The sequence below is a fragment of the Camelus dromedarius genome, chromosome 16 (assembly GCF_036321535.1).
Source record: "Camelus dromedarius isolate mCamDro1 chromosome 16, mCamDro1.pat, whole genome shotgun sequence".
Lineage (NCBI taxonomy): Eukaryota > Metazoa > Chordata > Mammalia > Artiodactyla > Camelidae > Camelus > Camelus dromedarius.
Window position 1 is genome coordinate 8,707,470 of NC_087451.1, and position 6,076 is coordinate 8,713,545.

A 6,076-nucleotide genomic window follows, 5' to 3' on the forward strand; every position below is an offset into this window, starting at 1 on the left:
GAACCTGCCCTTTGGAACTCAGGGGAAGGCTGACGAGGCTGAATGAAGCCTATTTCCTATAACCAAGAAACAGGGGACAGATTCGTACCAGGGAGGACCCCACAGGGTCCTGCTCTGTTTCACCCTCAGCACTCCTCCTGCCTCTTTCCTGATTGATTTTGCTCCATAGCACTGATCACCATCTAACACGCTGTATGTTTTCCTTTCACATTTTGTTTATAGTCTGTTTCCCCCTAATGAGAACATCAGTCCCACAAGGCAGGGACTTGCGTCTCGTTTGTTTACTATTGTATCCCCAATACCTGGAACAGCATCTGGCACCTAGGAGAGGCTCATTCTTTGTTGAATGAGTTGGGTGCCTGGATGACAGTCTCCACAACACCCTCAGATCTAGATTATCTCTGTCAAGAGCAGAGGATAATAATGCCCAATGATGGAGGATCCATCCCACCAACTCCCAGTGTACTCTACCATGCAGTATTTCATTTTTGATACAGGAACACAGAAATTAGCTCGGCTGAACCTTGAAATAGTTGCCTTCTATAATAATTCTCTGGTGTGGTGTGTTTATGAGGGGTAGAGAAAAGGAAACGGAAGCCCAGAAATATTGGCACCAAGAAACCCCTTCTAGGATTCAGAGTTTGCTGCAGAAAAATTCACATGCATACAAGATCCTCTTCTTCACACTCCAAAATAATAGATGCATCTGTGTCTCTCCCTCTTTCTTTCTTTCTCTCCCTTCCTGAGAGATCATGTGTAACAGGCCCCTAATTGGCACTCAGTCGATATAAGCTGTTCTTTCTTATCTGCTATCATCATCTCCCCTTACAGATGCCCTGGGCACCCCACACTCTTTCTGAAACCTACCATGCTTTCTCCTGCCAGACGCCCCTGCCCGTGCTGTCCCTACACCAGAAGTTATCTTTCCCCCACCCTGTCTCTATCCACTGCCCCCTCACTTCTCGTCTTCCTAGTAATTCCTCACTCATCCTTCAAGTCGCAACTGAAATTGCCTCCAAGGGTTCTGCACTTCCCCTGGGCAGAGTTCATCACTCTCTCCTCCAACAATAGCACCCAATACAAGCACTGAAATTAGGTGGCATTATCATTGCTAATTTGTTCCCACGTCCTTCTCCCCAAGAGACCGTGGGAGGCTGGAGGGCACAGACTTCCCTTATTTGGTACTGTCTCCCCAGCCACTGACATGTGGATGACACACCCCAGGACTAGGGGGGAGTGATGGAGGGGCTCCAGGCAGCCCAGCCACTGTCCACACCAAGGCAGGTTTCTCCTTCATCACCCCTTGCTTGGGAGGCTGGGGAAAGCCTGCTTCAAAGGTGGCCGACACACGTGAACAAATGAGTTTCCGGTTCACCCTTTCTCAGGGACTCACACATCTGAGGGCAGAGTCCACACACACTTCCTCTAAATCATTAGCTGCTTTCAGTGCTCTCCAAGGCAAGGGCTGATTTTTCAGACAGGGAATTCGAAGGTGGCCCAGCAAACACAAATCTATGGCATAAAGTAAGTCACCCCTGTTGAAAAGCATCGGTTTCTATGTGCCTGTTCCCATTGTTGTGTTCGCTGCCCACAGTCATCCGCAAAGTGCCAAAAAATAGGGTCAGCCAAGACCCACCAAGCCTCAGAACCAGATAAGGGAGCAGAGCCAGGGGATCATCTAGCCTGAGCAACAGGCAGGGGTTTTTGTCTTTTTTCCAGCATCCCCAGTGCTACATTAGTCCCCAGCACAGACCTGCACCCATTAAACATGCTGAATGAATGTGTAACAGGAGGATCCGACAACATCACTGGGAAAGGAAGAAGATGAAGGAAACAGTGTAGCCCTATGGTTAGAAGGAATTCTTATTTTTTCTTTTTTAATAAATTCTTTTTTTAACCTTTTTATTTTTATTTTTTGGTGGGAGGAGGTAATTAAGTTTATTTATTTATCAACTTATTTAATGGAGGTGCTGGGGATTGAACCCAGGACCTCATACATGCTAAGCATGTGCTCTACCACTTGAGCTATACCCTCCCCAAACCCAGAAGCAATTCTTTAGTAAGCCACCAAAAGTGGGGCTGATGGGTGAGTCTCCCAAGGGGCACACTCATATAACAACAGACAGTGACCAAATGACTGGCCCAGAGTGGGGGCCCAGTTAACTGAAGGCCTTTGGGTTGACCAAGTGGAATATGTTCATTCCCACCTGGGGACAGACGTAGAACCACTCAGCTTTCCTCGTCCACCCTTTGTCCATGGAGGGCTCAGCCTGTCTCAAGAAATATTGAATATTTAAAGGACATTTGTTACAAAGAGCAAAAAATCATCAGAAAGCCAGGGTGACCACATGTATCTCAGTTTAACTTTGGCCATACTAAGATCCAGGACCATTTTTAAGAGCCAAAAACTGCACAAGACTTTTTGAAGAGTGCTAGTCACCCTTCCTTCAGGTTGTATCTGCAGAAATATCTCTGCAGGTGGGCTACAACCATCATTTTAAAAGCTTAGCCGTATGGGAAGGAAGCTAACATTTGTCTAGAGCTGGTCATACAGCAGGATACATGGACTAGACACTTTTGGTGTCTCACCTGATCCTTGGGAGGTGCTGGGCCCCGTCTGCCGATGGGAACCGAGGCCCCAAGGTGATAAGGAACTTGCCTGAGCTCACCAGCCAATCTGTCACAGGCTGGCTGAGTCCATGCCGACTCCACATGCAGCTCGCAAGTGAGATTCAGAAAACACTCGTGATTTTAAGAGAACCAAACCTTTCCGATGAAAACATTTTTCTGGCTTTTTTCAGGGACTGACACATTTGTTTGGGTGTACTAAGTTTGGCCTGGCACAGAACCAAAGGGACCTCTGACCAGGAGTGTGGTGATGTCTGACGGATGATGGGCTGTGTAGGAGAACGAGAATGTGCTGTTGTGTGGAACAGGCGCCTGAGGAGAAGAGTTTAACTCCCTTTGCAAAGTGGCTAGAGTGCACTGTTGCCTGGGACAATCACCCCACCCACACATACATCGCGGGGCTACAGGAGGAAGGTTTATAGTGTGTGAGATTGCGTTGGTGCTGTCTGTTTCAACCAGCAAAAGCAGCAGAAAGACATGCATGCAATAATCCTAACCTTGTTCAACTAAAAACATTCCTCGGGCCCTCTTGGGAAATTTTATTTTGCTTCCCAAGGAGGGAGGTGAACAAGTTTCTTCAAGGTCAGTTTCATTTGGAGATTTTCCTCTACCGCTCTCCATTTAATTGGCCCACGAGAAGAGGAGACATAACCTGAAGATGCCAAGTAAAAAGTGGAAGTTTGGAACGAGCTTTATTTTTAAAAGGTCTTCCTTTGGGTAAACCCATTAATAAGCCTTTGACCTAGGGAATCCCCTCCTGAGAATGAAAACACGGAGACTCCAGGCTTCCTGGGTTCAGTCTGACCGATACTCACCTTGGACGAGGAAGTTCATTCATCTGTGCTTGTTTCCTCATCAGTGAAATGGAGATAATAGAATTATCTACCCATAAGGTTTTCTGTAAAGATGAAGTGAGATAATGCAGGTAATTAGCATAGTACCAGTCCCCCAAACACAGGAAGCCCTCAATTGTTTCTCATTATTACCTTCAAGAGCCAATCAGAAACATGGACAGTTTTACTCAAAGCTGCTCAATGCAGCACTGATGACAATAATGAAAAATCTGAATCTAAAAACCACAAGTTAGGTGAATGACTAAGCAAAATACAGGCTGCATGTCTGGTCTGGAAAGATGATGGAACGAATAAAAATTCTGGCTCTGAAAACTATATGATAATGTTTATAAGTGGGAAAAAAAACTGTTTCTAATTGCATATATGACATATGTACAACTGTGTTAAAACCAACACCAAATCCCATAAACAGAGGGAAAAAGAGAATGACATGAAAATTCATCAGGATGAGTAAACTGTGTAATTGTTGGTTTTCTGTTCTCTATTTTCCAAAGTGCTTTATATAGTTGCATGATTTTGAGTAAAAATATACAAAATAGTATTTAGAATTATGTTCAAGTTGTTCCTTTTTGAGTGTAGTCTGCACTGAGGCACAAGGGTTGCAGAACTGAGTGTTACCTCGTTATTTTATTGTGTTCAGAAAAGACGACCAGAGGGAGGCAGGCTAGGCAAATTAGTTTTCCTTTCGCTGGGGGAAGGGGGGCTTTTTTGGTTTGTTTTGGGGGTGGGTAATTAGGTTTATTTATTTTTAAAGACGGTACTGGGGACTGAGCCAGGACCTTATGCATGCTAGGTGCTCCCCACTCCAGACTTTTAAGTCATAACTACTCGGTTCTTTGAACCCTTCAGTAAACAAGCTTGGATTCTTCCTTATTTAGGACACACTGTCTAATGTTTCCACGTCAACTTCTCAGCAGCTTTGCTGCGGTTGCTACAGACGTTCTAGCTGACCCTGGGTCAGGGAAGCCAGTGAGGCCAAGGAACTGGAAGTCAGGCTCCCGCCAGTCAGTGAGAACTGCCTGGCTTTCATGGACCAGATGAGCTAGGTGAAAACCAAGTCTGTCCTAAAACCACTTTATTTTCAATCTCTTTTCCACTACACCATCCTCCAACCTGCCCATCTGGCTCTCCTTTCATTCACAAGCCCTCTTTCCACTCCTTCTTTGAGCCCAGCGCTGTGTTGGGGACCAACATGGATGCTCCTCAGCTCAGCTTCTGCCTGGAGAGAAGTCAGTCCCGGGCCAGAGAGGGGGCAGACAAGCAGACACGTCCCAGGGTGACACGCCAGGGCCACGGAGGAGTGTCAGGGCTGCAGAGTCAGGGGAGGGCACAGGGCTGCAGAGTCAGGGGAGGGCACCGCTCACTGCGCAGCAGAGGTGGTCCTGGTGGAGGACTGGACCCAGCCAACGTTTCCAGGGCAGGGGAAGGGCTAGGGGAAGGGCATTCCAGGCCAAGGAGCAGCAGGGACAGAAGTGCAGTTTCAAAGGCACTGTGAGGGCAAGGTGTGCTGAGGCTGGTCTGTGGGGTTCAGCTGGGAAGAGGAAGATCAGGAAGAACTCGTGTGTGAAGAGGCCATGCGGAGGTGGTCGGCTTCACAGTCAATGGCAGTTCTGAAGCCAGGGAGAGGCAAGCTTGGATTCTTTTAGGAAAACCCCGGTTGCAGGGTGGAGGGTGGACGTGTCTGGAGGTGTAACCTGTGGCAGGGGGATAAATGAGAAAGTAGCAGCAGGAATCTGAGGATTGCTAAGCAGGGCTTTCTAGGGCCCCGAAGTGGGGAGGGGGCGAGGACTCAGATCAGGGAGCTGGCAGCTGGAACGTAAGTGGCAGCTCTGGCTGACCGGCTGGATCTGAGGGGTGGGAGAAATCAAGGATGAACAGGCGGCTGTGGCTGCAGCCATGGCATTAACCAGGACAGGACACGTCAGAGAAGCGGGTTTGGTGGGGAATAAGGAGAGAGAATGAATTCAGTTTGGGGCAGGGTAAGTTGTGCCTGTGCGGGGGTCATCTGGGCAGTTGACCAGAGAGGTCTGGCCTTCAGAAAACAGATTTAGGCGGGAGATATGGAGCAAGGAAGGCCAAAGTGGGCAGACTGTCCAGAAAGACGTGAGGTTACCGCGGTGCAACGGAGGACAGAATTCTTGGGAATAATTACACTTCAGGACCCTCAATCTTCAAAATGCGATTTGACGGCGGCTTGCCTGAGGGTTTACGGAGGCTCTAAACTGTGTGAATATTTGTTTTCTTTTCCGTGTGCGTGCCTGGCCAATTTTCAGCTGAAGTTTTTCGAGTCATTTGTTTCTGCTGACCCTACCAATGCTGTGGTGTAAACGGAGTAAGAGGCTTTGGAACTGGATGTAGACCTGGGCTCCTGGCCCAGTTCCCGGACCAAGGACGAAGCAGTGGACGCTCTCTGTTACCTGCCCTGCAGAAGAGGCAGAGGGAAATCTAACACTACAATCTAACACTAGGCTTGCAACATGATGTGTATCTGCTTGGTAACAGAAAAGCCTGTAACCTCAGCCCTATAGTGTAATATGTTACATAAACTAAACCAAAGGTTTCTCTGGGTAAAGATAGATCATCTGGAACACTGA